We start from the raw sequence: 6,000 nt of genomic DNA, 5'->3' as shown, positions 1-6,000 counted from the left end.
AACATTTTCATTGCCGTAAAAATTCACTATCACCCAGCCATCAATCTCAACTATTTTCGCCATTTATCTTTATGCTCATCAGTACATTCTTCTTTCCTTGTTTGTTTGTTTATCTTTGTGTTTGTATTTTACACACGTTTTTGTCATCAGACAGCATCAGCGCACATTTGCTTTTGTCGCAGTACGTTTACTTTGTTTTACAGTGCCTACCACATACATACATACTATGTTTAACTACTTTATGGGCGCGACTGGCTAATATTTCAAAAAGTTTTTTGTTAAATATTCAACATTTCATAGTGAATTAGCTTTATTTGCGTCATTTGCAGACATATTTGATTACTTTGGGAGACAGTTTCGCAGATATGAACTTGCATGAAAAACAAAAATTCTTACTGAGCGATGAAAAAATTACCAGAGATGATTAAGTACATCAATAAGCAATATTCCCTAAGGAATTATTGCCTTTTACAATTTTTAGATTTTTTTTTTTCAATATACATAAATTAAAATCGAACCCAATAATTTAGACCTTTTTCCTCTCAGGTAATTTATTAAAATGCTGCACATAGTTTTACATGAGACTCGCGATTTTTGGTGGAATTTTCTAATCAAATTTAATACTCAGAAAAAAACATTTTATATAAAAAAAGCTAAAAATGTTAAAAATATTTTTGTTTCTATTGATATTTATCAAACCAGTACGTACTTCTCAAGAAATTTCGTACATATTTTAATACACTTTTCAAATGTAATTTTTTTTTATTTGCCTGTTATGTTTCCCTGGAAGTGTTGCATATTTGTAGGCAATACAGTTTTAAAGATTTTGTTTAATCTAGCGCGTAAGTCTTACCAAAAAAACTCCCTTGCCAACTTTCATGGTGGCAGGGTCTTTTGACAGAAAGCCCTTCTTACTGATTTGGCTCGCGCTGGTACAAATATGCAATGGCCGAGTGAGCAAAGCGTAGGTCTTTTTCTGGAGAGATCCGAGGTCGGCACTTCCTTTTAATTTTTAGATTTTGTTGTTTAAAACGAAAAAATATATATTTTTTCATTTAATTCTTAGATATGTGCTTTTCTCTTAATTAATTTTTTCTTTTTTAATCTAATTTTTGAATTGGATTGTTCTAAAAAGTTAATGTTTCGAAACTGATATTTGTTTTCTTTTAATTGAATGTTTTTCAATTTTTAGGCTTGAAAAATATTTTTTCAAATTTCATTTCATTTTAGAAACTGATATTTTTATTGTCTTTTTTCCTTAAAAAGAGATATATCGTTTTAGTTTCATTTAAATTTTGGTTTATTTATTTATAGTTTTTTAACTTTTTTCTATTTTAATTGAATTTTGTTCATACATATTTTTTCGAGAAGGAGGATGAAACACCAGAAACGATTTCGCCTTCGTGTTTTTATACCAACGCTAACGATGTGTATGCACGAAGTTATGCTTTCGCTTCTCACGCGCTTAGCACACACACTTATGCAGATCTTTTAGTATTCGTATTGTCGGCACTGTTTTAAAACAAAACATGACTAAACTTTATAGCATCATTTATTGTTTTAAAAAGAACAAAATATATGTATATATTTCTTTTAATTTCATTAGTTTTTAGAAAACTGATTGCTAAATGGCAAACACAATAACGCTAAGACATTCTTGTTAGCACCTCTTTCAATCAGACTTGCGGAGGACAGAAAAATGCTTCCAAGATAGTTGCCAGAATCTACAATTGTCTTACGAAATGCCTCTGTCTTTCGAAATATTGTGGTGAGTTGTGAACAGTTGCCAGAATTTTCCTGTAATATTCATTATGAAAAACTGATCACTCGTTCGCCCTGTCATACCACTACAGGGGTAATGGATTTGTTCCATTTTAAGAAGTTATCTTCTCACTTTATTTTTTTTTCTATGTAGCTATAGAGCGTTATTTTGAAAATTTTTCTGCGTCCTTCTGAATATTTTCAAAGATAAAAAATTACTTCTGATATTCATATTCATGGATGTTCATATGTATGTATGTACTCTAGAGCGGACCAATTTGTATGGGAGATTTTTCGACTATGCGTGTGTGGTATTGGAGTATTATACGTGAAATTCAAAGACAATAGTCCGGAGAAACACTGAGTCTAAAATCAGTTTTTGAATAAAAGCAAGCCATAAAAGGTTTTTTGGTATGGGGTATAAATTGCTGGGCTTATCTTTTTCTGAAAACTTCCGCCGGAAGGCGCAATATAAGTTGGTTGCACAATGCGAGTGGGAGAGAAACAATCGTAAAATGGAAAGAAAGTTCACTTACGCATGATTTTATTTCTTATACATATTTTTTTTGAATTTTAGTTGTACGAAAAAACATTTCAAGAAAAAATAAAATATATGTATCTATATATACTATGTATATTTAAACATGGGAAAATTAATAAAATTCAATGTTGAGCCCACTGGTGGATGCTTTGAGAAAATATAAGTCCAGAGCTGAACTCCTCATACCAAAAACCCAAGGTTTTATCAAAAAAACTCAAACACTTCTTTACGATACTTCCGCAATTTGGCAAGCTCCATGGTTTTTGGAAAGCTCCATGGAAATTTCACGTAGAGTGCGGTTGCATTCCAAAACGTCAAAATACAAAGCATCAGTCTATTCTATTTTTAAACCGCACTAGAAAAAAAGGACCGCACTAGAAAGAAAAGGCAACCTACTTGAAAATTAGCATCTACCCATGGTTGCACACATTTGGCATTACAATCTGCTAGGTTTAGAAATAAAAGAGACCGATACTTTGTATTTTGACATTTTGGAATGCACCCTAATCTACTGCCATACACGAATTGTCAAAAAAAATAATAATTATTATATTAGATACCCGCCCTAATGTACTCGTATTAAGATAATTTTCTCTAGCCTACTTTTATGCGCAAGCCCTCAAATGCGAAAGTATGCCAAATTTGAGGCAGTTTTGCATAAAAAAAAACAAAGGATAAAAGAGAGAAAATAAAAAAATTCGAATGCCTGTAGGTACGCAGAACAAGTGATGACAATAAAAATGACATACTGCTTTGGGTTCCCTGTAGGGAAAAGTCCGAACTGGTGAACCAAATTTGTAGTTCCGTACTAGATCTTTATAGCCAAAAACGAACCAGTCCGATAGTAACTAGATCGCCACCAGTTCAAATGCAGCGATATGTGGTACTTTTAAAAAACAATTTTAGAAATCTATATCTAAAATGACGAATTTAGGACTAGTTCAAAACTATCGAAAAAGGGATGCAGAATGAACTAGATGTCATCTGGCGAATTTTGAACTAGTTCGAAACTATTGAAAAATGGATGCAGCGGAGGGCTTGTTTACTTTAAATAGATTTTTGCTTGGCGGGTTTTTCGTTCAAATATGCTTTCAGTCTGCACGTCGCAGATGCGTTTTCATAGTTTGGTAAAACAAAACTAAAGTTTTTGTTAACATCTTAACATTTTGGGACCTTCTGGAATATAACCAATAACAGTCAGCACCTCTGTAAATTCAGCTACAGCCAAAGGTATGTAAACGTGTTTTCAAATGCACAATTTAATAATTTACATTCATTCATTTTGATTTCAGATTGAAAATACATTTCTCTGCAAATAATTAAAAATTGCTACCATGGTAACCCGAAAAGAAAACATCTTGTTCCTTTTTTCGTATACAACTGGTTCTGAACTCTAGAAAATGGGGTGCAAAGCGGACTAGATCCCATATGTCGAATTTAGGACTGGTTATGAACTATAGAAAAGATAATGCAGCGGGGGACAATCTCCAATTCCTATGACATCGCTGTGTTAAATTCGCCAGTTGTTTGCATGCAAAAGAGATTTATAGCGAAATAGTAGTGGTTCTAAATCTACTACCCTGGAAAAAATGGGACTAATCCGGGATGACTCCGGGAGCAATCGCAAAGGAGCATGCGACTAATACCACTTTTGATCTCTTTATATGGAATGAACTGATCGCTTTTGTTCGAGCATGTCCTATGAAGAGACTAATTGTTCACCTTTATACCCGAACGGGTATAAAAAGCGACTAGTCACTTTAAAAAAAATAAAAATAAAAATTTGCGCCGGCTGAGATTCGAACCGGGGTGCTCAGTTTTGTTAGGCGAATACTCTCTCTGTGTGCAAACGCCGCACATGAAGTTTCATTGACTAAGTGCGTACATGTCATTAAATCGTTAATAGTACCTGTTAGAGATGAGTCGAGACTAATTGACCTCCATTAGTACCCGTATGAGACTAGTTGGGACTTATTAATGCCCAATTGTACCCGATTGAGAGTAATCTCGGAATACTCTCTTTAGAGATTTGGCGCACAATTTTTTGCAGGGTGGAAATGCACCAGTCCAAAACTAGAAATTTTCCCACAGGGTTATTACTAAATGGCAGTGTATGTATGTGTATACATATGTATGTATGTGTATACATATGTATGTTTGTGTATACATATGTATGTATGTATATACCTTTGTGGAGTTTGCACTACTCGGTGCGCTCACACTCAAATGCATTGCAGAGTGATGGAAGCAGCAGCTTATTTAGCAAATCAGCATTATTTTAAATTTCCCTTTTGTATTGCGAAGTTTTATTTGCTCTGCTTTCCCATGAGCGCATAGCGACAACGTGACTGGCATTTTGTTACTTTCGCGAGTACCCTTAAATTATTGTTGCCATCACAGCTGTTGGGCTGTCTGTTGTCGTTTAACAATTTTTTGTCCTCTTTCTCTTTGCAGCTTTGATGATGTGCTTGCACTTGATGTCACGCTTTTTAATTTTTGTATATGTATATGTGTGTTGTGCGCCTTTTCAGCACAACAGTTTTACTAATGCTTTTTATTTATTTAACACTTTTTTATCTGCTGTCGTCAGTGAACTACATCTCGTTAAATAGGGCGCCGTTGTAAACTTTCATTCTTTAGTTATGATGAGAATTGATATTAAACCATTAAAAAAGGAAATAATTTAGCTTCAGAAATTTACGTAAATAAAAAATTAAAGCAGTTGTGATGTGCCCTAAGGTCTAGCTTTTAGTTCATTTAATTTATTTTTATCGAATATTCCAGTTTTTTTGAGGAAATTAACTTGAACGCTTAAAAAGCAAAAAGTTTGTGTGGCATCGTAAATAGACATAGCAGTTACTACAGTGATTTTCTAGAAAATCGGCAAAACTCCATCCACACTGAGGGAAAAATTTTAAAATCAAATAGAAAAGTAATTGATCTTACTACAAACGTCAACGAAAGTACTGTGTAGTGGTAAATATTCAATTCGATTACGCGCGTATGAAAAAGCATCCGTGAAGTGAATAATCAAGACAAAAATTTAAAAAAAAAATATTTAATTTGGCTGTTGCCTACAGTGGAATTCGAATCCTGAACAACTCTCGATATCAACAAATCATCTTTGCGCACTCAGTTACACCAGTTATGGTGCGTTCCATACTAAACCGTACGGGGTTCACATTTCATGTGTTTGATTTGTGTCATACATAATAAATATATATGAAATTTGAGCTTAATTAATACATTTTTAAAAACTTTACAGCACAAAAACAAAAACAAATCGGGTTAATATTTTTCCAAATATCTCGAGAACGGGGCGAAAAAAAAATTTGAAAAAAAATCACACATACACATATCAAACCTTTCTATGAAAAAAGTATTTAACATTTTTTTTTTTCATGAGAAATTTTTCACATACAAATTTTTTATGTAAAAAAATCGTTTTTGAAAATATACCATCTCAAAAAAAAATAAAAAAAATCACAATGGTAGCTCTGAGAATTGCGCAGTATTTAAGTATAATATTATGGGGTGCACTCTACAATAATTTGAGTTGTGCATTGTTTTTATACTCTGAAGTTTAGTAAAATTAATACATTACAACTTTACAAATTTTTTAATTTTTTTTCACAATTCTTTTGAGTATGTAGTTTTGCGAAGTGCAAGTTTTAAGCTACTACAAAATTGCGTTGATT

The sequence above is a fragment of the Rhagoletis zephyria genome, unplaced genomic scaffold (assembly GCF_001687245.7).
Source record: "Rhagoletis zephyria isolate East Lansing unplaced genomic scaffold, Rhagoletis_zephyria_1.1 Rzeph_scaffold_00107, whole genome shotgun sequence".
Taxonomy (NCBI): domain Eukaryota; kingdom Metazoa; phylum Arthropoda; class Insecta; order Diptera; family Tephritidae; genus Rhagoletis; species Rhagoletis zephyria.
This window is presented reverse-complemented; position numbering follows the sequence as displayed.